The sequence below is a fragment of the Schistocerca serialis genome, chromosome 3 (genome assembly GCF_023864345.2).
Source record: "Schistocerca serialis cubense isolate TAMUIC-IGC-003099 chromosome 3, iqSchSeri2.2, whole genome shotgun sequence".
NCBI classification, from domain to species: domain Eukaryota; kingdom Metazoa; phylum Arthropoda; class Insecta; order Orthoptera; family Acrididae; genus Schistocerca; species Schistocerca serialis.
In genome coordinates, this window is record NC_064640.1 from 332,384,503 (window position 1) to 332,412,053 (window position 27,551).

The following is a 27,551-nucleotide window of genomic DNA, read 5'->3' on the forward strand; positions in this document are numbered from 1 at the left end:
ATCGACAGGAAGTGCAAAATGGCTAAGCAGGGATGGCTAGAGGACAAATGTAAGGATGTAGCGGCTTATATCACTAGGGGTAAGATAGATACTGCCTACAGGAAAATTAAAGAGACCTTTGGAGATAAGAGAACCACTTGTATGAACATCAAGAGTTCAGATGGAAACCCAGTTCTAAGCAAAGAAGGGAAAGCAGAAAGGTGGAAGGAGTGTATAGAGCGTCTATACAAGGGCGATGTACTTGAGGATAATATTATGGAAATGAAAGAGGATGTAGATGAAGATGAAATGGGAGATACGATACTGTGTGAAGAGTTTGACAGAGCACTGAAAGACCTCAGTCGAAACAAGGCCCCGGGAGTAGACAACATTCCATTAGAACTACTGACAGTCTTGGGAGAGCCAGTCCTGACAAAACTTTACCATCTGGTGAGCAAGATGTATGAAACAGGCGAAATACCCTCAGACTTAAGAAGAATATAATAATACCAATCCCAAAGAAAGCAGGTGTTGACAGATGTGAAAATTACAGAACAATCAGTTTAATAAGCCACAGCTGCAAAATACTAACACGAATTCTTTACAGACGAATGGAAAAACTAGTAGAAGCCGACCTCAGGGAAGATCACTTTGGATTCCGTAGAAATATTGGAACACGTGAGGCAATAGTGACCTTACGACTTATCTTAGAAGAAAGATTAAGGAAAGGCAAACCTACGTTTCTATCATTTGTAGACTTAGAGAAAGCTTTTGACAATGTTGATTGGAATACTATCTTCTAAAGGTGGCAGGTGTAAAATACAGGGAGCGAAAGGCTATTTACAATTTGTACAGAAACGAGATGGCAGTTATAAGAGTCGAGGGACATGAGAGGGAAGCAGAGGTTGGGAAGGGAGTAAGACAGAGTTGTAGCCTCTCCCCTGCGTTATTCAATCTGTATATTGAGCAAGCAGTAAAGGAAACAAAAGAAAAATTCGGAGTAGGTACTAAAATCCATGAAGAAGAAATAAAAACTTTGAGGTTCGCCGATGACATTGTAATTCTATCAGAGACAGCAAAGGACTTGGAAGAGCAGTTGAACGGAATGGACAGTGTCTTGAAGGGAGGATATAAGATGAACATCAACAAAAGCAAAACGAGTATAATGGAATGTAGTCGAATTAAGTCAGGTGATGTTGAGGGTATTAGATTAGGAAATGAGACACTTAAAATAGTAAAGGAGTTTTGCTATCTGGGGAGCAAAATAACTGATGATGGTCGAAGTAGAGAGGATATAAAATGTAGACTGGCAATGGCAAGGAAAGCGTTTCTGAAGAAGAGAAATTTGTTAACTTCGAGTATAGATTTAGGTGTCAGGAAGTCATTTCTGAAAGTATTTGTATGGAGTGTAGCCATGTATCGAAGTGAAACATGGACGGTAAATAGTTTGGACAAGAAGAGAATAGAAGCTTTCGAAATGTGGTGCTACAGAAGAATACTGAAGATTAGATGGGTAGATCACATAACTAATGAGGAAGTATTGAATAGGATTGGGGAGAAGAGAAGCTTGTGGCACAACTTGACCAGTAGAAGGGATCGGTTGGTAGGACATGTTCTGAGGCATCAAGGGATCACCAATTTAGTACTGGAGGGCAGTGTGGAGGGTAAAAATCGTAGGGGGAGACCAAGAGATGAATACACTAAGCAGATTCAGAAGGATGTAGGTTGCAGTAGGTACTGGGAGATGAAGCAGCTTGCACAGGATAGAGTAGCATGGAGAGCTGCATCAAACCAGTCTCAGGACTGAAGACCACAACAACAACAACAACAACAATGTAGTTTCTCCAGATCCACTTGGACCTATGATTGCACTAGAAATAGAATTCAGTATATGGTAGTTAGTTATTAAATTGTTTTCTGCATTCTATTTTCCGAACCCAATATGTTATTTAATTAAATAAATTTAAATAATAATAAATCAGTCGCCTTTCCAATGAAATGGTAGTTCACCAGTTCTGAGAATAAACACCGGTTACTGAAAGAGACACTTGAAAATGTTTCTGTTGTTAGCTTCTGCAAAACTTTTTAATTTCAAGTTTTAATTTAAAAAATAATAAATTATGTTGTAATGGACAAACAATAGTATTTCCTGTTGAAATATTACCTTTGAAAAAGATGAAGTTTTAAATAAAATAATTATTAAGAGCGGTGTTAAATTACATGTAGATAAAGAAGATAGTTTTAGAGAAATGTTAAGATGTAATAATCAAATTATTTCTGCTACAGAAATAATTGTTGTTAGTAATTCACCAAAAATTATACATTTTGAAATACAAATTTTAATGTAGCTGATTGATTCTATGGTGAAGGGTATAAATATTTACATCGAGAAACTAATGTTATTGTTTCTTTTAAATGTAATTTAGAATTTCGCACTCCTATAATTTACTGCCTCCTAACTCCACCCAAACAGGCCATGAAGGTCCAATTTTTCCAACCGGCTGCCATGTCATCCTCAGCCCACAGATGTCACTGGATGCAGATATAGCCAGGCATGTGGTCAACACGTTGCTCTCCCACTTGTATGTCAGTTTAAAAGATCGGTGCTGCTATTCCTCCGCCAGGTAACATCTCAGAGTGTCTCACAAGGGTTGAGTGCATCCAGCTTGCCAACAACCCCTGCCAGACTTCATGGTCACCTGTCCAAGTGCTTGCCCAGCCGTCAGTCCTTAACTTCAGTGATCTGATGGGAACCAGTGTTCTCACTGTGGCAAAACCATTGGGACTCCAATAATTTATGGACCGAAATATCTTTTATTTCCTGCAAACTTTGATACAAGGATTCAGAATTTCGAAAACAATACTAGTATTGAAAATAATAATTAAAGAGATTTTAATGGTTTTAATGCAACAGATAACTTAGACAAAATTAAAGAATTCAGTTTATTATGTTATTAACTAAATTTTCTCGCATGTCAGATATATTTAAATAATTATGATGATATCAAATTGTTATATTTTCATTAATTCTCTGATATTAATTTATTGAATATGGATTTTATTTTTAATTTATTTTCACTCTTATGTAATCTTTTTTATCGGATTTTCATAACATAATATTTGTATCTAAAATTATCTTAAAATAATTAATATTAGACTTAAATCCTCTATATTCGTTCAAGGTACTGAATATAGAAATACTATATTTATTTCTTTAATTTTTCGTTTATTATTTTTCAGGTTTCCTGTTCAGTTCTCCTCAAATTTAAAGATGTCTCTATTTTTTACCGTTTTTCAAATAGGTCTATAATGTAATTTACTGGTTTTGTCATTTATTTCCTAATGTAATGTTATCCATATTTTCCTAATGATGGAGAAGGTCTTTCATTTCCATCTCTTCAATAATTCAGCTTCTTCTTTTGCAGATAATAAAATTGAAGAATATAAATGCCATTGAAAAATAAATATACATCAGTTTTTATTTCCTTTTAACCCATCCAAACTGGATGGCTTAAGATATTCTAAAATATTTCTATTTTCATCATAAACTTGTTTAACCACCATGTATATTTGTTCATATTCTGAAACTTCAGCAATATCTATTCTCTCAAACCATGAATTATGTATTCATCAGTAATCATAACGTTTTTATGTTATTATATATTGGTTTGTTGTTTTTAAGATTAAATTATGGCATTTCTTAGAAATTTTTTATTAGAAGCTTTTTAATATATTTTTTTTATAAAATTTTCTTTTAATATTTTTCAGTGTTCCATTCAAAGTAAATCACTTATATCATCTTTATATCCTAAACTACGAGAGTATGTCGAAAAGTAAAGATAGAATGGCTTGCAGTCCTTAAATAGAATATTTAGAAAACGTCAGTTACATCTCATTAACTGGATTATTTGTTACTTTTCGACATAATCATCCTTGTTATCCCAACATATGTTAAGTCAGTGTACAAGCTTTTGTATACCACTCATAGAAGGTTGCCGCCTGTTGTCGGAACCACATTTAAACTTCATCTTTGAACTCTTCAACTTTGTGGAATGATTTTCCACCAAGATGTGACTTCAGGTAACGGAAGACACGGAATTCGGTGGGCCCAAGGTCCGAGTTGTATGGTGTATGGTCCTATACATCCCATTTGAATGTTTTGAGTAGTGCATTGGTTATGAGTGCTGTGTGAGGCCGATCATTGTCATGAAGCAAGCAGACTCCACTTATCAGCATTCCCCTCTGTTTGTTTTGAATTGCACTTCGAATACTTTTCAAAGTCTGGCAATATGCAGCAGCATTAATTGTCATTCCAGGAGGTATAAATTCCAACAGAAGAATGCCTTGTCTGTCCCAAAAAACCGAAGCCATGATTTTCTTCGCTGAAATCGACGTTTTGCATTTCTTGGCTTTTGGTGAATACGAGTGGCGCCATTTCATTGATTGTTGCTTGGATTCAGGTGTATGGTGATAAACCCACATCTCATCACCTGTCACAATGTGATCAACGAACTCATCACCTGCTTCAGCATAGCGTGTGTGGATATAGAGTGCAAAGCCCATCCTTTTCTTTTTGTGATCTTCTGTGAAAAGTTTTGGAACCCAGCGCCCACACAATTTCCTGTACCCTAACTTGACAGTCAGAATGTCATAAAGAGTTGCCATTGACACGTCCGGTATGATCTGATGCAATTCTTTCAATGTGAGATGTGTATTCGCACGAATTGCTTACTCCATTCTCTGCAGAAGGGCATCAAAGATCACAAATAGCCGACCTGTTCTTTGTTCGTCATAAACATAGGTCCTACCTTCAGAGAAATGGCGACACCATTTTGTTACATTTTGTCGATTCATAATGTTCCCATAAACAGAAACAATTTCTTTGTGAATATCCGCTGGTCGCTGATCTTTTGCATGAAGAAAGCGTATGACAGAGCACACTTTACATTTGGTGGGATTCCGAATCAGTGCAGCCATTTTAAACACGACCTACTCCAACCAGAAGCAGGGTTCAACTGCGGAACGACTGCGAGAAGAAAGCTAACAGTTTAAGGTTAACACCAGTCTTGCCAACTTGCTCGCCAAAACTCTTCTGTTCCTCTGGCGTAAGTGTATCCTTACTTTCCGAAATACCTTCGTATATTCCCAACTGTTATAACCATTTTCAAATTCACATCAATAAAATCTGAAGAACTTTCTTATCATAATTTTCATTGTAAATTACTCATATGACACATAACAATTTCACTGAGTGATGAAGCAGACTTAATGTTAGACTAAGTATCACTTAACATGTCAGTTTTAATATATATTCTATGTCATAACTTTATAACTGAATAAACATTAAAAATACCTGTTTATATACAATTATTTGATTATTAGTTTTACATTCTAGAATATATTTCTAATTGATTATTTGTTCTTAGAAGTTGGAGTCCTATAAAAGGGATTTAAACATTTAATTTCTTTGCAATTATTTTAAATTTGCACTTTAATCATCACCGTTCTCTATGTTTTCATCATTTTTAATTGATAGTATTATTTTCGCACCTTCTTCACTTGGAATTCATTTTAAATGTTCACTTTTATACTATTAAGAAATATTTTTTCCACATCCACAAGCAATAGTATTTTTATTACGTATTTGTTACCCTATAAATTTAAATAAAATATATGCCTTGTTCTATAACCATGTTTTGTAAATTTCTGTGAAGTAAATAAATCATTGATTTTTCGATTCCACAGTTTTCTCCAATCTTAACTTCCAATCATTTAGGAAAATAATTAATAGAAAAAATTAAGGAAAGTAGAAATTAATATTAATTTCAATATGTTTAATTATTTTATTATTTTCTTATTTTATTAGATAATGTTGTTATGTTAAACTATCCATTTCATTCCCTAAAACATGTTTTTCTTATTGTCTTTAATTATATTTTAGTATGGTCTACATTCTTAAACTGTTGTCGTTGTTGTGGTCTTCAGTCCTGAGACTGGTTTGATGCAGCTCTCCATACTACCCTGTCCTGTGCGAGATTCTTCATCTCCCAGTACTTATTGCAACCCACATCCTACTGAATCTGCTTAGTGTATTCATCTCTTGGTCTCCCTCTACTATTTTTACCCTCAACACTGCCGTCTAATGCTAAATTTGTGATCCCTCGATGCCTCAGAACATGTCCTACCAACTGGTCCCTTCTTCTTGTCAAGTTGTGCCACAAAATCCTCTTCTCCCCAATTCTATTCAATACCTACTTATTAGTTATGTGATCTACCCATCTAATCTTCAGCATTCTTCTGTAGCACCACGTTTCGAAAGCTTCTATTCTCCTCTTGTCTAAACAATTTATCGTCCCTGTTTCACTTCCATTCATGGCTACACTCCATACAAATACTTTCAGAAACGACTTCCTGACACTTAAATCTATACTCGATGTTTACAAATTTCTCTTCTTCAGAAACGTTTTCCTTGCTATTGCCAGTCTACATTTTATATCTTCTCTACTTCGACCATCATCAGTTATTTTGCTCCCCAAATAGCAAAGCTCCTTTACTACTTCAAGTGTCTCATTTCCTAATCTAATTCCCTCAAAATCACCCAACTGAATTCGACTACATTCCATTATCCTCGTTTTGCTTTTGCTGATGTTCATTTTATATCCGGCTTTCATCACACTGTCCATTCCGTTCAACTGCTCTTCCAAGTCCTTAGCTGTCTCTGATAGAATTACAATGTCATCGGCGAACCTCAAAGTTTTTAATTCTTCTCCATGGATTTTAATACCTACTCCGAATTATTCTTTTGTTTCCTTTACTGCTTGTTCAATATACAGATTGAATAACATCGGGGAGAGGCTACAACCCTGTCTCACTCCCTTCCCAACCACTGCTTCCCTATCATGCCCCTCGACTCTTATAACTACCATCTGGTTTCTGTACAAATTGTAAATAGCCTTTCGCTCCCTGTATTTTACCCCTACCTCCTTTAGAATTTCAAAGAGAGTATACCAGTCAACATTGTCAAAAGCTTTCTCTAAGTCTACAAATGCTAGAAACGTAGGTTTGCCTTTCGTTAATCTGTTTTCTAAGATAAGTCGTAAGGTCAGCATTGCCTCACGTTTTCCAATGTTTCTACGGAATCCAAACTGATCTTTCCTGAGGTCAGCTTCTACCAGTTTTTCCATTCGTATGTAAAGAATTCGCGTTAGTATTTTGCAGCTGTGACTTATTAAACTCATAGTTCGGTAATTTTCACATCTGTCAACACCTGCTTTCTTTGGGATAGGAATTATTATATTCTTCTTGAAGTCTAAGGGTATTTCGCCTGTCTCATGCATCTTGCTCACCAGATGGTAGAGTTTTGTCAGGACTGGCTCTCCAAAGGTCATCAGTAGTTCTAATGGAATGTTGTCTACTCCCGGGGCCTTGTTTCGACTGAGGTCTTTCAGTGCTCTCTCAAACTCTTCACGCAGTATCGTATCTCCCATTTCATCTTCATCTACATCCTCTTCCATTTCCATAATATTGTCCTCAAGTACATCGCCCTTGTATAGACCCTCTATATTCTCCTTCCACCTTTCTGCTTTCCCTTCTTTGCTTAGAACTGGGTTCCCATCTGAACTCTTGATATTCATATAAGTGGTTCTCTTTTCTCCAAAGGTCTCTTTAATTTTCCTGTAGGCAGTATCTATCTTACCCCTAGTGAGATAAGCCTCTACATCCTTACATTTGTCCTCTAGCCATCCCTGCTTAGCCATATTGCACTTCCTGTCGATCACATTTTTGAGACGTCTGTATTCCTTTTAGCCTGCTTCATTTACTGAATTGTTATATTTTCTCCTTTCATCAATTAAATTCAATATTTCTTCTGTTACCCAAGGAGTTCTACTAGCCCCCATCCTTTTACCTACTTGATCCTCTGCTGCCCTCACTACTTCATCCCTCAGAGCTACCCATTCTTCTTCTACTGTACTTCCTTCCCCCATTCCTGTCAATTGTTTCCTTATGCTCTCCCTGAAACTCTGTACAACCTATGGTTTAGTCAGTTTATCCAGGTCCCATCTTCTTAAATTCCCACCTTTCCGCAGTTTCTTCAGTTTTAATCTACAGTTCATTACCAATAGATTGTGGTCAGAGTCAACATCTGCCCCTGGAAATGTCTTACAATGTAAAACCTGGTTCCTAAATCTCTGTCTTACCATTTCTTCCATGTATACAACCTTCTTTCGTGATTCTTGAACCAAGTGTTAGCTATGATTAAGTTATGCTCTGCACAAAATTCTATCAGCCTGCTTCCTCTTTCATTTCTTAGCCCCAAGCCATATTCACCTACTATATTTCCTTCTCTCCCTTTTCCTACTCTCGAATTCCAGTCACCCATGACTATTAAATTTTCGTCTCCCTTGACTAACAGAATAATTTCTTTTATCTCATCATACATTTCTTCAATTTCTTCATCATCTGCAGAGGTAGTTGGCATATGAACTTGTACTACTGTAGTAGGTGTGGGCTTCGTGTCTATCTTGGCCACAATAATGCGTTCACTATGCTATTTGTAGTAGCTTACCTGCACTCCAATTTTTTTATTCATTATTAAACCTACTCCTGCATTACCCCTATTTTATTTTGTGTTTATAACCCTGTAGTCACCTGACCAAAAGTCTTGTTCTTCCTGCCACCAAACTTCACTAATTCCCACTATATCTAACTTTAACCTATCCATTTCCCTTTTTAAATTTTCTAATCTACCTGCCTGGTTAGGGGATCTGACATTCCACGCTCCGATCTGTAGGACGCCAGTTTTTTTTTTCCTTAAATTACCAATCCTTATAATCTGCCATATTTATTTTTTTAACAGTACTGTTCCTTTTTGCTTTTAACTTCTTCTCTATCTTTCGGCCAATTATAAACATAAATTTTTGATCCAACCAGAATATTCTTCCACCATCATTCCATTGTAATTGTCTTTCATTTTTCGATATGCTTTTTATTTATGTGAGCAATGTTATAGATAATATTTTACGGATAACTGCTTGTATTATGTTCAATTAACACAGAGTTTATATCTATACAAAAATTTTCAATTTACATATTATACATGTAACTATTAGTATCTTAATAATAGAGTTCGATATTTAATCCTAATTTTGTTTTCATAATATTCTAATGAAAATTATTCATTAATTCTTTCCATATATTGGGTATAGTCATTCCAAATAAATATGTTAGTCAAAGAAAAAGTTAGCTTTATTCATATCCATAGCAACTAAATTTTAATTGACACTTCCTGGCAAATTAAAACTGTGTGCCGGACCGAGACTCGAACTCGGGACCTTTGCCTTTCGCGGGCAAGTGCTCTACCGACTGAGCTACCCAAGCTTCTTCTAGACCATATTCTCTGAGTCAGCCTGTTAAATAGTCACTTACATTAGTAGATGTTCCTCGAGGTAATGATTTCAATTGTGATATGCTTACTTTTACACCAGGTTTGGAAGCAAAATACCTAATAGGGACAGATAAAAACCTTTATCTCTTCGTGGTCAGATGCATCAGACACAAGTGGAAATAAATGTCACCTTTTCTGAATCACGTCACAACACATTATAAACACGAGCAGCTAATGTATTAGGATTATGGCATCTGTTTCTGTACTTGCACATGCAAATTCACACTCTAATGATGCTTGAAGGAGCTACGATGTACAGTGCATTGTTATGAAGCTATAACTGTGCTGCATAGTATGATATACGAAAACTACCTCGGTTAGATTAACCTCTCCTCCTGACTACATAATTTATCAGATTTAAAGAACATCACAGTAATGTTGCACGAGGCACTGATTCAAGACTGTTGTTTTATGATCGTCAGTGTTTTATGTGGTACTGTCTATAGCCATGTTCACCGTGGCTTAATGCAAAACTAGAAGCACACGTGTGGCATCTCACTTTTCCTTCAGTTTGAAGAGCTGTTGTCGCTTATGAATAGAAATTCTCTTTCGAGTTGTATGTTGAAGGAGCACTTGCATCTCCTTGAACTCATTCTTGTACGAATTCCCAGGGGACCAAACTGTTGATGTCATCAGTCCCTAGACTTACACACTAATTGAACTAACGCTAAGAACAACATAGACACCCATGCCCGAGGTAGAACTCGAACCTCCAGCTGGAGGGGCCCTGCAGTCCATGTCATGGCACGTCAAGCCGCACGACCACTCCACACGGCAACTTATTCTTGCCGAGAAGTATACTCATTCATGAAGAAAAACAACTAAACTTAACTAATGCAATATAGCATAACACTATGTAGCGAACAATACAGTCTGATATAATTACGCATGAACTGATGGGATATGGAGCTTTGTGGTTCAAATGGCTCTGAGCACTATGGGACTTAACATCTATGGTCATCAGTCCCCTAGAACTTAGAACTACTTAAACCTAACTAACCTAAGGACAGCACACAACACCCAGCCATCACGAGGCAGAGAAAATCCCTGACCCCGCCGGGAATCGAACCCGGGAACCCGGGCGTGGGAAGCGAGAACGCTACCGCACGACCACGAGATGCGGGCTATGGAGCTTTGTGCCTTGTGCACAACAATGTAAGTCGGTTCTCTACGGTAAGAGCGGCATCTCTTCGTCAAATATTTTCGCCAACTTAACTAAAACTAACAACAAACTATACCGCTACAAGTGAAACAAATATCTAATTCAGGGTAAATCTTTTCATAATTGTTAAATCCAGGACAATCAAAAAAATTCGGGTCAGAGCTATAAAAATCGTGACTGTCCTAGAAAGAGAGAGAGAAAGAGGGAGAGAGAGAGAGAAACGGGAATGATGGGTACCTTACACTGAGGTGAAAAAACTCATGGGATACCTTTTAATACCTCGTCAGGCCTCTTTTTGCCCAGCATGGTGCAACAGCTCGACATGGTATGGACTCAAGTATATGGAAACCACCTGCAGAAATATTGACCCACGCTGCCTCTATAGCCATTCAAAGCTGCGAAAATGTTGCTGGTCCAGGATTTTGTGTACTACCTAACCCCTCGGCAACGTCCCATAACTCTAATAACAACCTGTCCTTCATTGAAAGACTAAGATAAGTTGCGTGAGGGGCTGAAGGTCGTTTTTACTCCTCCACTAGGTTATGCTAAGGCTGTCGTGGCTTACATATCCCTTATTCAAGGTGCCCAGCCCGGGTTTTGTCGCGCCCGCCCGATACTATTCGGAATGACGACGTAGCTGAAGGGAAGTTGAGAATTTGCAAGACTTCAGATTCATCTTGCCCATTTCTACCAGTCGATAGGCGATCCTAATGAACGTCATTAAGAAATCAAATAATTCCCTAAGTGATGTCTGTGTGGCAATTTTAACGCAACTGTTAAGGCCCAACCTAATGCAGATGTGTACCCCATTCTGCGTCTTGAAGAAATGTTGGTTACACTAACAGGAGTCAATTGTTCTCTAAAACTGACTTAGCGGACGCTGAACAACAACTCGCTTTCGCTTCAGAGACCCTAGCGCTACGACAGTGAAATTATTCGCAGGTCGAAGAACAATCCCCGGCTGTAATGTGCGGTGTCAAAATATTTACAGCTCCAAATTCCATCTGATAACTGATCATAAGACGCTGATATCATTATTCGGGTCCCAACTGATGCTGATGGTGGAATTGGCACAGAGGCTGTAGTGATGCGCCATGTTTTTCAGAAATTGCGACTGCATTAGTTTTAGATCCACTGCGGAACACGAAAATGTCGATGTTTTGTCTCGCTTGTCTATGAGCCTGGTTAAGAAATTTAATACACAGAAAACGGTATGCTTACCATTCGACGACAATATGAGCCAGATACTACAGTCGTCGCCTATTACTGGCCCCAAAGTAACCCAGGCCACAGTTCCGGATGCAATGCATCACAGAGTTTTGCTGTCTGTTTAGTTTGGGTGGCCTGAGCATTTACCAAGGAAACAGACCCCGGTTGAAAGACGTATTTTTCTGTCCGATGTCACCTCAACCCTTTACATAATGTCCTGTAGCCTGCCACCGACGAGTCTTAATGCCGGATCATCATTCCCCTTGTAAAGACCCGGGTTAATGCTCAGTAATCTTTACTGCATGCATTGATACCCGCTTTGTCAATTGAGATTACAAGTACAGTTTTGTGTAACTTCGCGCGTATCTCGTCTTTTGCTAGGGAGCTCATTATACCTGTATTAACTTCAGGTATCCGCATTCCTTTGTCCTCTTTGAAGTTTATTTGAACATTTTGTATGCACTGAGAAGACGTAATTACGATCATTACGAGAAGCTTAGTCATCCAGGGATTGATAGGTTCAGTTAAATCAGAATTGGTAAAAAAATATATAAATACTAATACAAAACATATACTGTAATACCACATGAATTTTCACTTTTCAATGCACCATAAAATTATGAGGAAGCTCACACCTTAATATCAATGTAACATCGTGATACATATTGTCTTTCGCAGCATGTTGGCACCAAGTGTGGGAGAGAGAATTATTCCGAGTTGTAGTTAAGTTTCAGAAATTACTGTCAATGTAATGGGCTTGTTAAGAACGATGTTTGCCGTCAATGTAAGTATTTCTAGATTTTGGCTGGTTTACCATTTGTATACACAATAGAAGAAACGTCCTAGTGTCATTATCCTACAGTACAGGGTCAAAGTATGAATGTTACACACTTCCTCCTGCTTAGCCGAATGAGGCGAATCGGTTGGTTCTTTTTACACTTTATGGGATCTACGGTGGGCTTGATGAGACTTGTGGAGGTACCATTAGTTCATGGCCGGTTCCTGAGAAAACCCCACAAAAAGAGTTTTTTTACTATATTTTCGCCGTTAACAGCGGACCAAAACCAGGCCGTGGTTTCCATGACGCCTATGCACAGCAAATGGCTAAGATTTTTACAATACGTTCCCAAGATCCTAATCTCGAACAAACGAGAAAAGTTTCCCGATATCTTCAATCCATTTCCTAGTTACAGAAGCTCAAAGTTAACTTCTGCATAAAAAATCCGTTACGGGACTACGGCGGCGCGATGCATAGTTCATGCGTATCAAGTTCCACTCGCATTGTGGCGAAACTCTTCTCACACGCACGCCCCTTGAAGTTACTGAAATGCAGTTCTCAGCCGGAAAAAGCTATAGCAAAAGACAACTGTACATCTAGTAACGATAAGTCGTAATAATTTTTTTTATTTGGTGACAGGTTAATAATACTTAAATCAAAGTATAAATGTAAGTAAGCTTTCTCTCTATTATGGTAAGCTTACATACACCAGTTACTACCAAGCCTTACTCTAAGTTGTACATATCATTCATAACCATAATCAGTTTATGGTAAGTATTTGTTATCCTTCACAGAAAGCTTACAAACGGACTATTTCTTTTAGAATTGCTCGCTCAACTGTTACTGTAATCAGTCTCACGTAACAAAATGTTCACGTTCGCAAGTATGCAACAGGTCATGCGGAATGAAGTTACTTAACATGTCACTAAAAGTTATGAATTTCACACTGTGCATTAAATCGATCTCTCTTGCTCACTTTACGGCACTTCTCAAACATTCTGGACCGAAATATCACTATATTAATAATTTTCATCGGAACACCTATCACTAGGTCTTGTCACTATGAGATCAAAGCCCCGACCCTACTCATCTATTTACACAAAAGAAGTTTATCGTTCCCAAAATACTCACAAATATGCTACAAAGGAAGAGACAATGGAAGTGGCTGAAGGCCAGTGATAATGAGAGACAGAGTGAAAGACAATGAGAACGAGGAAGAGAGAAATAGTGACACAAGGAAATAATGACAATGAGCTGAGCTCAGTGAGTGAATGAGAAAGGGCAAATGGTAGTGGATGGGTATGAACGCCTTGCAGCGGCGGACTGATGGGCTTCAGTGAGTTACAGTTAGGAGAGTTTTCGGGAGGCTGAGGTTTCATGTGAAAATAAATAAATAAATAAAAAAAGCGCGAATAGCCTATACTCACATGCCAAATTTTTTTGGAAAATTTTTAAAGGTGCCGAGGAAAGTAGAGTGAGGTAATTGGTGCCTCATTTTTCGATCAGTTTATTAAATAAACGGAAACATATTCGCATTTTTTGTGCTCCGATAAGAGAATTTCTCCGCTGGTCGTATAATAATCCACATCTGCTTCCCAGAATTACTGCAGAAGGAATGAAATCACGCTCCTGAAAACTGTCCCCTTTCGCATAGCATCAAACTAAGAGGTGGATCGACTGGTTAGGACACTCAAGTCACAGATTAAAAAGATCCTTCTATCAACCCTATAAGAACGTAAGCTGACCAGGTTTCTAGTTACGTATTTGACCACACCGGTCACCGGTGGTAACCAGTCCGTGATGCAATCGCACAATTGTGGAAACGCCATTCTCAACATTGACGACCTGTTTCTGCAGTGACTGTAGTGGACTACAGCCTGTACGCATTTTGTGATCTGAGGATGGCCGATGCCAGCCAAAACCCATCATTTCGTTGGTAATACGTGTGACTGTTTTAAAAACAATCCATCACTGGAGAGTCCAGGTCTATAGGAATGTCATTCTTTGCACAGTAGCTAAATTTGTTGTCATACCTGTACAGGTAATTTAAGAGAATAGATGTAACGATCTATTGAATAGAAATCAAAGATAGTCACTTCTAGTCTCTGGGATTATATATGTGCTGGCGAGCTAGAAACATTGTGCAACTTGCTGTCTAATATGGTGGCACTGACGTAATGTCATTGACGTACAGGCTGCATAACTGATGAAGGCCTGAGCACTATTCTCTGAAGTCTTCATGCCGTTCTATAACGACAATAAATTTGGAAATGACATTTTAAATATCTGTCCACTGTCAGAAAGAGAGAATTGTAATTGGCACTCATCTCATGGTTCCACCATACTCCTGCTCCAAGAAAGCGAATATTGTGCCCGAGAGAGGGTCAGGCATTGTAAATAACTTATTTGATAACAATCTTCATAATAATTACCGTTTCCAGCAGAATGTCATTTTGGATCGGTGACTGTTAATAATAGTGTTTTCAGTAACTCATTCTTATACCTCATTCATCAAACTGTGTGACGATATGTTATAACAGGTGCAAGGCAGGTGATTCAGTTTAACATCCCTCACATACAACCAAAACTTCATTACGCAACACTATAGGTGGAACTCGCAACGTCTAGGCGTACGGAGTACACTTGCTTGACAAAATTAATGTACAGTACTTTGGTAGACTCAAATAGACGGCTTCCAAGCAGTCTTACCGCAAAACAGACGACCATCAACAGTTTCCACATGAGACACAGAGAGCTTAGCAATTAGACAGCGCTTCTGTTGACACAAGAGGAGCCTTGCGTTCAAAAACAGAGGCTGGATGACCTTCGCAAGGGATTCGTCAACCAGGTTAGCTCAGCAAAAGCCATTAGCCATAATATTGTAGGAAGAAGCAATAATCACCAAGCTGCTCAGTTGTCACATATCTGACGAAAATTTAGGCTGTCTTGGAATGCTTTGGTCTATGTTGGAACAACTAAAAAAAAAAAATAAAATAAAAAAAAGGAGAGAGATAACCGAATAGTGAGCAGTCGGAGGAAAGCACCTAAGAACATTATAATGATTTGTATAGTTGACGGAAAGGCATAACTAGTTCCGCCTGTAGTGTTATTAACGCAGTCACATCATATTTACAATAAATGTAGAGTTGAGACTGTAATTTCATCAAGAGCAACACAATGTGGAGACCATTCGTACTGCGATGTGTCAACTACTCTCACACAACACACTGATGGTGATTTCTTCGTTCGTTGCTGCTCTTTAGTGTTACTACGTCAGCTAGTCTGACTCAGTCTGTCAGTTTCAGAGCCAGAGAAACATAGCACTAAACGGAAGCAGCCAGGTGGTGTTTATACTAACATAGCAGTACGCGGTATAAAGCAGATGTATATGGTGCGTGAGGACCGGAAGTTGACCTGCAGTGTGCGTGTTAGGTAGCCCGCTAAACATCTGAGAATCGCACCTGCGTGAGTACCGCATAAAGAAATGTTCCGACATGTATCCTAATGTGTCATCGGTCATCTCCTTGAAATTCCATCATTTCTACTTGCTTGTCTGTGTGTATGTATAGACAGCAGTTCGGCTATTCTGGCAGATTTGTTAGCAATTATGTGCTCATAATTACAGTGGCGATGTCCTAGAAGGAAGCAGTTCAATAAATTAGAAATTTCATGGTGAGAAGGACATAAACCAGTGCTTATGTACTGAGAAAACATGTAATTAAACGAGCGAAGCACGACATGCAGACATCTGTGATGGTTTTTTAATGATTTGCAGTGTTGTTGCAGATACCAAGATACCAGAGAGAACAGCGCAACAGATCGTAGTTTCAAAACCTGAAGCAAACGAGCAAAGGTAATATTTTCTTCAAGCTTCCGTCTTATAATTCATTTGTTTAAATAAATATATACATTAATTTAATTTAGGGAAGGAAGGATGCTTAGGGTTTAATGTATCACTAGTGGAGTAGTCATTAGGGGCAGAGTATATGATGGGTTGGGGGAAGGAGAGGGAAGGACACTGACCATGTCATCTTCTGTGTAATCACATAAAATGAGCCAAAAAATTCGATGCTCATAATTGAAAATAAAGTGAGCTTTCGCACTTTTTGAAACAGATATTTATCGAAGTGATCACAACTGAAACCAAGTAATACAGAAAAGGGTAATGCAATAAATCAGTTGTGAAATACAGTTATTGAAAAATTAATGATTTAAAGAATTAGGCTTTGAAATAGAATGGCTATATACATTATTAGGCAGACACACAAGATTGTTGTTTTGAAGCCTTATTAACAATTTTTCTAGAAAACTTCTCATGACTCACTGCACAAACAGCTCTCAAGATATACATTTTTATAGGGTGATATCCTAAAGAATTGCGTCACTCGATGGCAACTTGTAGCACAAACTAGCTCATGAGTGAGTGAATGTCAGATGTTGTCGATATGGTTTTATACCGACACACTTTCCCACTCACATTCATCGAGTACTCGCAGTACAGAGTTGTGCTGCTAGGTTTGTTACCTGTAGTTTCCATCAGCATGTGACTATTATGGAAATGCTCCATGGACACAAGTGGTAATTCCTGGAAGGAAGATGGCATAACTTTTGTGAAACACTATTTAGAAAATTTAGAGAAACAGTATTTACTGCTGACTGCACAAGGATTCTACTGGTGCCAATGCACAATTTGCTTAAGGACTATGAAGGTAAGTTAACAGAGATTAAGACTTGTACTAAGGCATGTAAATAGTGGTTTCTCCCTTGCTAAGTTTGCGAGTAGAACAGCAAAGGAAGTGACTAGTATTGGTACAAGGTAACCTCTGCCTTCTACCACATGGTAACTTGTGGAGTATGTTTATTTACCCTTAGATAATTCAGTACAACAGTATAAGACATATTGGATGCATTACAGACATAATATATGAAATAAAAAAAAGGAGGATAGAATTAGGAAGGGATAGGACCAGAAGTCGGCTGTGACCTAGTCAGTGGAACCATCCCATCATTCACCTTAGCAGTTTGGGAAAACCATTGAAAACCTAATTCAGGATGGCCAAATGGGGAATAAACCATGCTCCTCGTGAATGTGGGTCCAATGTATTAAGACTGGCATAGCCACTTCACATGGTACATGATTGGAATACATAATCAGCGTTCAGATTGCAACATGCACAGGAAGTCAATCAGTGATATAACTACATGACATTTTGACATCAAACTCTATTGGAGGAATGATAACACACAGAGACATTACACAACACTGCTGATAAGTACAGCATGCACAAAATGTAAATCAGTTATGTAACTGGAATAAGGAACAATGACATAAAAATTTCTGAAAAAATAAAAACACATGTACACATTATATAACACTGCTGACATATATAACAAGTGAACACACAAAAACCTGTTGACACTGTGCCCATCACAACTAATCAAGGACCCTTCTCTGAGGAGGTGTATTGCACTGCATTGTCACACAGGGAAACAGTAAAGCAATGGCAGGAACATTATTTTGTAGAGACAAGCACAGTATAGATGGTACTTCAGTTTACAGAGGCAAATGAACTAAAAAATAAATGAGAACCTAATATTCCTCTAAGCTAAACACCTCAACAAGATATTGTTTTAACTCAGTTATAGAAGCTGCTTGCCTCTCCAATCTCTTCATGTAGGTTAGCAGTGAACTATAAACAATGAAACCAAAATGGCTCACATGTCTTTGGGCATGAGTTGTTTTTACTAGTTCTATATGGGAGGGCCCACAGTTGTTACAAGTATGGTAAGCATGGTTAGTTTTCAGGTCACCAAATCTAGTTCTTATCATCAACACATATTTTTGTCTGTGTATAGAAAGGTATGTTAATCAAAAAGAACTTTTTAATAAGGGCTTATAGTGATCCCTGGAAGAGCTATGTGACAAGATTCAAATATCCCTTGTCTGTAACGTAAAAGTTTACTTCAATCGACTATTAATTTTACCCCAAAAATTATTCCAAAAGACACAAGGGTCAGGAATCTCAGGGAGAGTTTAGTTAAATGGTATTTCCAGTTTAAGTCTTGATCAACATACATTGCTAAAAGGTTTTTCCATTGCACCCTTTCTAACTCATTTCTGCCAAGTATCAGTTGGAGATCTTGTTTTTGATTCATATTTCCGAATTGGATATAATTCAGGCAAAATATATTCACAGTTACGTACATGCACGCATGTCCGAAGAAACAGAGCACCATTATTCTTAACACAGGGACTGCAGTACTGTAAATATAATGTGTTTCTTTTATATTAAGGATCAGCATGTTGGCACTGAACCATGAATGCAAGGACTTAAGGAATCTCTGTCCATAGTCCTCATCATTGCTCATGATTACATTACTGTCATCTGTGAACAACATGATATTAGCTCCAGCTTCTGAGGTGTGTAAGTCATTTACTTATGTAAATAAGGAACAGAAGGGGGCCTATCACATTACTTTGCGGTACACCTATTTTGACTTTCTTTGCATCAAATACTAATCGTCTTTTATTATTAGAATGAGTTGCTGTGAGTTCTACAACATGTGATCTACTTTACAAATAGGATTGAAACATCTTTGTTTCCTATACATTTTACCTCCATTGCTTCCTACTTATCTAAAAGAATTTCATGACCAACAATATCAGAAGCTTCAGTGAGTTCTAAATAAACTTTTACAAGAGTATTTTTAATATCCAAGTTTCCAACTACTTCACCTGTGTAATCATTTGTTACAGTTTATGTACTTCTACCTGTATGAAAACCATGTTCGTTATTATTCAGGAGACTGTGGTCATTTAAGTAGTTGATGGTTTCTTGTTTCACTAATGTCTCAACTACTTTTCAGACTATGCACACATAGACATATATTCAAAAGTTCTTTGCCTCACGTGCTCAAACCATTACTTTAAACAGAGGTGTTACCATTGTCATATGTCATGTACTAAGAATTGTCAGTATTAAATTAATATTGCTTGTTTAAACATTAAACATAAACAACAATGGCTAATAAATTAGGTTTTCAGCATAATAAATTTTTGAAGATTATTAGAAGGTTTTGACATCAAGGAATAACAGTCATATTTGAAATCTGAAATCAGACTGTATCAAAACAAGCATATCTCTCATTGTCAATCTTAGTGAGTCTTCCTAATGTATAATATACTGCTGTACACATTTGTATAACACAATGCAAAAATTTGTATTTGCAGCCATGTAAATATTTTCCATAAACAGTGCAGAGTCATTAGAGAGTATCAGATTTGTGCACAGATGATTCGTAACAAAAACTGTGGCACTGTCATTACAGTATAAAGAAAAAAGGATGTACATTTCTTACTGAAGTCACCAGGCTGTTATTTGGAGTTAAAGATACAAACGCAAAAAATTGATTGTGATATAAATCCTCTTTAATAAGAGAATACATCAAAATGAAGATTTGGAGCATAGCTGCAAGGCTGTTACAATAGTGGTATATTAGTGTACTGAATCACTGTTAGTGAATTGAAGACCTGAGCTATGAAACAGCTATCATTTGCTGTTATTTCTGGATCAGTCATGATAATGCCTCAAGAAAGTGAATGTATGTAAGAGCTGTTTTTTCAGACAACATGTATGATAAAACATGACTTACCCATTTAAGTATTATGTGCTTAGAACAGATATTATCATATGATTACACTTAGATGAAACATTTCAGTTGTTAAACTAATGTGCTATAAAAATAAATCAATTTATTGCACACAACATTTGAAATATTTATGCTTCTAAGGATTTGGACACTAAATAAATTTAAATACTACAGAAAATCATTTTACAAGTGTCAAATTCATATATGTTCATGCATATTACACTCCAGAAATTAGTAAAAGGAATTTGCTAGAAAATCTGTCAATCATTGCTTGTAAGTAGATTTTTAAGTTATATAACTGCAAATCTATCTACATTTATAATAAAGCCTTTACATTCAACACATTTAAAGACAAGTGAAATTCTTTTGAAGGTGATATTGTAATATGTCTCATTGTCTTACACACTTACTGTCTTATTGCACACATGGTATCAGAAGGTAGTATTCATGATCTCATCTTCACTAATATTTATAACTAATGCCCAATGTGACACCATTTATAGTGTGCAGGAGTGAGGAAATCCTACAGTTCTACATCCCAGCACACAAGTATGCACTAGCTAATAAATATAATGTAAATCTTAAAAAACTTCCCAAACATTCTGGCCGAGTGGTTCTGGGCACTACAGTCTGGAACCGTGCAACCGCTACGGTCACAGGTTCGAATCTTGCCTCGGGCATGGATGTGTGTGATGTCCTTAGGTTAGTTCGGTTTAAGTAGTTTTAAGTTCTAGGGGACTGATGACCTTAGAAGTTTAGTGCTCAGAGCTATTTTAACCATTTTGAACCCAAACATTCACTGTACAGTTCCCAGTCCACAGAGAAATGTAACAGTGATTTGCACTTTACATTGGGACTGTTCCCTTGGCTGACTAGTCAGCACATCTGACTGCCATGCAGCAGGCCTGACACCATCAGAGATCTTCTCCACTCAGTGACTGGGCATTATGTTGTCATCACTTCAGCATGATCAACTCACAAGTTGCCCGTTGTATCATCAACCGCTGAGACTTGCAACTCAGTGGCTGAACTTCCCCAGGTGGGACATCCCACACATCAATGCTATATGACCATTTCACTTAATAGCAAGACAGTATTCTGTAATAATAGCAGAAAAAATGCACAGTAAACAATGTAGTTCTTGTTACTCAACAACATTATATAATTTCTTATCAAATGCCTGTTAAGACAACATAATTGATTAAAATTTATTTTTTGTTTTACAAAATACATACTATAACAACAAAAATAATCAATTTCTGACAATATAATGTAACTACATAGATAAAGATCTACTCTCCAAGTGGCAGCAGGAGAACACACATATAAAAAAGGTGTTACTTATGCAAGTGTTTGGAGACAGGGGCTCCTTCTTGTGGCATAAGGACTGAAGGGGAAGAAAAATGACTAGAGAGTTTTAGGAAATGGGGCAACATTCAGAAAAGTCACCTAGAACCCAGTGTCATGGGAGACTTACTGGGTGGCATGGGAAGGAAAGGGTTTTGCATAAGTAAAACCTTTTTTTGTATGTGTTCTCCTGCTGCAACTTGGTGAGTAGACTTTTTTATTTTTCCAGTTTAACTACGTACTATATCTCAGATTTAATGAAGGTGGAATGATTACAAATTTTACTGGAACATTGCATATCCCTGGCTTCAGAATAATTTATTGAGTTACAGAGTACTGTTATGCCTGGAGCTATACCCACTGAAGTCAGTAATATATAATTAATAAATTACACTGTTTATAGTGAGCTGATACATATTAATTCACAGACACAGCTCATGGTTTCCACACTGGGGGAGTGCTGTGATATTTATCTATCAGAAGTAATCCCAAGTTCGGACTACAACACACATCAATGTATTTGTTACTACAACCAAGATTTCAGGAGGAGGTGGGGGCAGTATCACACACTAGCTAAATATTTACGTACTGTATTGCATTCAGTTTCATAATCAACTGCTAAATAACATCAAAAGCTGACTCCAAGATAAACTCCGTAGGTAGCTTCTTTAGCCCCAAACATCACATTTCCTGAGAGTTCACCACAACAAATCGAATTAAAAGACAAGTTTTGAAGAGATCTTTAATGTGGCTTATGTTAGTTTCACTGTATGCTTAACGTTTTTGTTATTTTCATTCCTAAGTGTCAGATGTTTAATGTTATGTGTGCTCAGACTGCGGCATTTATGACTTTGCATCTTGAAACTTATGTTTCCATGATATCACGGAGGTTGTGCTGTGACTGGCTAACATGAGCAACCACCATGGTAATTCACACACTGTATTTATACATTTTAAGTGATATAGCACACACAACCACTCAGCTGCAATGTAAGTTCTCTGTTGAAACTGCACATATAGCTTACCTGGGTTTACACTGATTTTTTTTGTGATTCATGTGTACAACGTTCCTTCACTTTAATCCTAACTGCATTTTACAAAATTCTACCTGCTAAATTGCACATTGAATTCATACTGTTTTGTTTTAGAACTCATGATATGCTGCCATTCTTTGCAAAAAGTGAAAACTCAGTAAACTCATCTGTAATACACTGACGGAAATAAAATTGATTTACCACAGCCAGGAAGCAAGGAAACTAACATGTTGTTGTTGTTGTGGTCTTCAGTCCTGAGACTGGTTTGATGCAGCTCTCCATGCTACTCTATCCTGTGCAAGCTTCTTCATCTCCCAGTACCTACTGCAACCTACATCCTTCTGAATCCGCTTAGTGTATTCATCTCTTGGTCTCCCTCTACGATTTTTACCCTCCACGCTGCCCCACAATGCTAAATTTGTGATCCCTTGATGCCTCAAAACATGCCCTACCAACCGATCCCTTCTTCTAGTCAAGTTGTGCCACAAACTTCTCTTCTCCCCAATCCTATTCAATACCTCCTCATTAGTTACATGATCTACCCACCTTATCTTCAGCATTCTTCTGTAGCACCACATTTCGAAAGCTTCTATTCTCTTCTTGTCCTAACTGGTTATCGTCCATGTTTCACTTCCATACATGGCTACACTCCAAACAAATACTTTCAGAAACGACTTCCTGACACTTAAATCTATACTCGATGTTAACAAATTTCTCTTCTTCAGAAACGCTTTCCTTGCCATTGCCAGTCTACATTTTATATCCTCTCTACTTCGACCATCATGAGTTATTTTACTCCCTAAATAGCAAAACTCCTTTACTACTTTAAGTGTCTCATTTCCTAATCTAATACCCTCAGCATCACCCAATTTAATTTGACTACATTCCATTATCCTCGTTTTGCTTTTGTTGATGTTCATCTTATATCCTCCTTTCAAGACACTGTCCATTCCGTTCAACTGCTCTTCCAAGTCCTTTGCTGTCTCTGACAGAATTACAATGTCATCGGCGAACCTCAAAGTTTTTACTTCTTCTCCATGAATTTTAATACCTATTCCAAATTTTTCTTTTGTTTCCTTTACTGCTTGCTCAATATACAGATTGAATAACATCGGGGAGAGGCTACAACCCTGTCTCACTCCTTTCCCAACCACTGCTTCCCTTTCATGCCCCTCGACTCTTATAACTGCCATCTGGTTTCTGTACAAATTGTAAATAGCATTTCGCTCCCTGTATTTTACCCCTGCCACCTTCAGAATTTGAAAGAGAGTATTCCAGTTAACGTTGTCAAAAGCTTTCTCTAAGTCTACAAATGCTAGAAACGTAGGTTTGCCTTTTCTTAATCTTTCTTCTACTAACTAACATAGTGCAGCATATTTGCCCAGGGGGTATATTCCACACCCATTTTTCTCTAATCATTTGTGAAACGCTCGCTAGGGGTGACACTTATGTTACTGTACTCTAGTGCACTCTGGTGAGAAATTTCCAAACTTATTTTAAAGGTGTATATAGCAGCCAATGGTAGAAGAACAAAGTGTCTAAAAAACTATCGAAATAATAATACTAAACACTGATTAATGACAAATCAAAATTTGATAGAGATAATGCAGAGACAGGAATTTGATGGTGAAGTTTCAGCAGGTCTTTGATGTAAACAGTGGGATGTGAAATTACTTTGTAAGCTGGTAGAACACCCTTAGGCAAGAATACCAGAGCCTTCGGGATGCCCATAACCGCTGTATTCTGTGGCAGCCACAGCCCCAAACCTCTGCTACACAGAGATAAGTGGCATTTCAAGGCACAGCCTTAAAACTAGCAACTACCTCTTTGAAAAACATCACTTGATATCAAATACTAACAGTTCCAGGCACAACCTTAAAACTAGCAACTACCTCATTGAAAAACATCACTTGATATCAAATACTAACAGTTCCAAGAAGTTCACCAGCATTACTGAAATCCATGTGGTAAATATGTGAAATGCATTCTGATAACTTCTGTTCAGTAATACGTTATTGAGATATTTATTTTAATATTTCTATATATGAGATGGCTCCACCTCAGAGCTTTGCCATCTCAGCATTTACTTTCAGTGGTATAGAGAGACAATGTCAGCCATAATTATGTAGGTCAAGGCAGGGATTTCAGCTGCCATCATCTCAAATGTGAGTCCAGAAACTTACCACTGCACCACCATGCCTGTTCGAAAGCTATGATGGTTTGAAGTTAGCTATTGTGAAAGAAATATAATTGCAGAAAAGGGAAACTAGTAAATAGATACTTTTATTTCATTTTATAATCCTTTGCATACATAAAAGTATGGTGAACAAAGATGAATGTTTCTGAAACTATAATTATACACTTACGTATTGTCACAACAATTGCAGCATGTACAAAGAGGTGTCAAGAAGCTCCCCAGGAAACTCATGTCAACGAACAAGGAAAATCACATTGATTACTGATTGGCAGAAGAAAATTTAGATATACTCACCAGACACAGAAAAAAATTCAATTTTAGTTGATTGCATTTAAAGTTTAGATGTACATTAACATTTTAGCTCTCATATCCACCTTTTTCTTGTAGCTTCCACTGTTGAAGGACATGATACCATCACTGTCACCGTCACCGTCACCATCAATGTCACCGCCACCATCACCGTCACCGTCACCGTCTCCGTCACCGTCACCGTCACCATCCTCACCATCACCGTCCTCACAGTCACCGTCCTCACCGTCAACGACACCATCACCGTCACCGGCACCAGTACCGGCACCGTCACCGTCACCCTCACTGTCACCCTCACCCTCACCCTCACCCACACACCCACCGTCACCGTCACCCCCATTGTCACCGTCACTTTCTCCTTCGCCGTCTCCGTCACCGTCAGCGGCACCATCCTCACTGTCACCGTCCTCACCGTCACCGTCGTCACTGTCACCGACACCGTCACCGTCACCGTCACCGTCACCGTCACCGTCACCGTCACCGTCACCGTCACTGCCACTGTCACCGTCACCATCACCATCACCGTCAACACGGTCACCGTCCTCACCATCACTGACACCAGCACCGGCACCACCACCGGCACCGTCACCCTCACCCTCACCGTAACCCTCATCGTCACCCTCACTGTCACCCTCATCCTCACCCTCACCCTCACCCTCACCGCCAACATCACCCTACCCGTCACCATCACCGTCACCATCACCATCTCTGTCACCGTCACCATCACTGCCCTCACCATCACAGTCCTCAGAATCACCGTCCTCATCGTCACCGTTCTCACCGTCACCGACACTGGCACTAGCACCGTCACCGTCACCGTCACCGTCCTCACTGTCACCATCCTTACCGTCACCATCCTCACCGTCAACGACACCGTCACCGTCACTGGCACCGTCACCGTCACTGGCGCCGTCACCCTCACTGTCACTCTCACCCTCACCCTCACACCCACAGTCACTGTCACCCCCACCGTCACTGTCACTGTCACCGTCACTATCACCGTCACTGTCACCATCTCCATCATCGTCACCCTCAGTGTCACCCTCACCATCACCCTCACCCTCACCCTAACTATCACCCCCACTCTCACCCTCACCGTCGCCCTCACACTCACCCCCACCATCACTGTCACCCCCACCATCACCGTCACTGTCACTGTCACCCTCACCCTCACCCTCACACTCACCATCATCGTCACCCCCACCATCACCGTCACTGTCACCGTTACCGTCACCGTCACCATCACCGTCACTGTCACCGTCCTCACCGTCACCGTCCTCACCGTCACCATCCTCACCGTCACCATCATCGACACCATCACTGTCACCATCACTGTCACCCTCACCATCACCCTCACTGTCACCCTCAACCTCACCCTCACCCTCACCCTCTCCCTCACCATCACCCCCAATGTCCCCCTCACCGTCACCATCATTGTCACCGTCACCGTCTCCCTCACCGTCACCGTCACGGTCACCCTCACTGTCACCCTCACCATCACCCTCACCCTCACACTCACCCTCACCCTCACCCTCGCCCTCACCCCCACCCTCACTCTCACCATCACCCTCACCCTCAAATCCACCATTAACATCACCCCCACCAACACCGTCACCATCACTGTCACCATCACCATCACCGCCACTGTTACCGTCACCATCACCGTCACCGTCACCGTCACCGTCACCCTCAGCGTTACAGTTACCCTCACCGTCACCCCCATTGTCACCCTCACCCTCACCCTCACCCGCGCCCACACCCCCAACGTCACCCTACCCGTCACTGTCACCATCACCGTCTCTGTCACCGTCACTGTCACCGTCACCATCACCACCACTGTCACGGTCACCGTCACTGTCACCATCACCGTCACCATCACTGTCACCATCACCACACTGCCACTGTTACCGTCACCATCACCGTCACCGTCACCGTCACCGTCACCCTCAGCCTTACAGTTACCCTCACCGTCACCCCCATTGTCAACCTCACCCTCACCCTCACCCTTTCCCTCACCATCACCCCCAATGTCCCCCTCACCGTCACCATCACTGTCACCGTCACCGTCACCGACACCGTCACTGTCACTGTCACTGTCACTGTCACCATCACCGTCTCCGTCTCCGTCACCATTACCGTCACCCTCACTGTCACCCTCACCGTCACCCTCACCCTCACCATCACCCCCACCCTCACCCTTGCCCTCACCCTCACCCTCACTCTCACCGTCACCCCCACCTTCACCGTCACCCCCACCATCACTGTCACCATCACTGTCACCGTCACCGCCACTGTCACCGTCACCTTCACTGTCACTGTCACCGTCACCCTCACCCTCACCCTCACTTTCACCCTCACCTTCACCCCCACCCTCAACCCCTTTCTAACTCCCACCCCCACCGTCACCATCACCCCCACTGTCACCATCACCGTCACCCCCA